This window comes from Trypanosoma equiperdum (genome assembly GCF_001457755.1).
Source record: "Trypanosoma equiperdum strain OVI genome assembly, contig: ctg_1652, whole genome shotgun sequence".
NCBI classification, from domain to species: Eukaryota; Euglenozoa; class Kinetoplastea; order Trypanosomatida; family Trypanosomatidae; genus Trypanosoma; species Trypanosoma equiperdum.
This window is the reverse complement of record NW_027123674.1, coordinates 5,562-5,791: the sequence shown is the minus strand read 5'-3', so window position 1 is coordinate 5,791 and position 230 is coordinate 5,562.

Here is a 230-nt window from a genome sequence, read left to right as displayed (position 1 = left end):
TGATCGAAAAAGAACCCGTTAAGCCGTCAAGGTAATTACCGACTTCTGCAACATCGGTTACCGATGCTTCTATACACGGTTGGGGAGCCTTACTTTTTAAGGACAGCGGGAAAGTATGGGCTTCAGGAGGCCAGCGAGAACAACCTCCACATTGTATCTCTCATACCAAGGCGAGAGCAGTGACATTGGCATTGAGAGCTTTTCAGGGCAGCCTGCTTAATAATATTCAC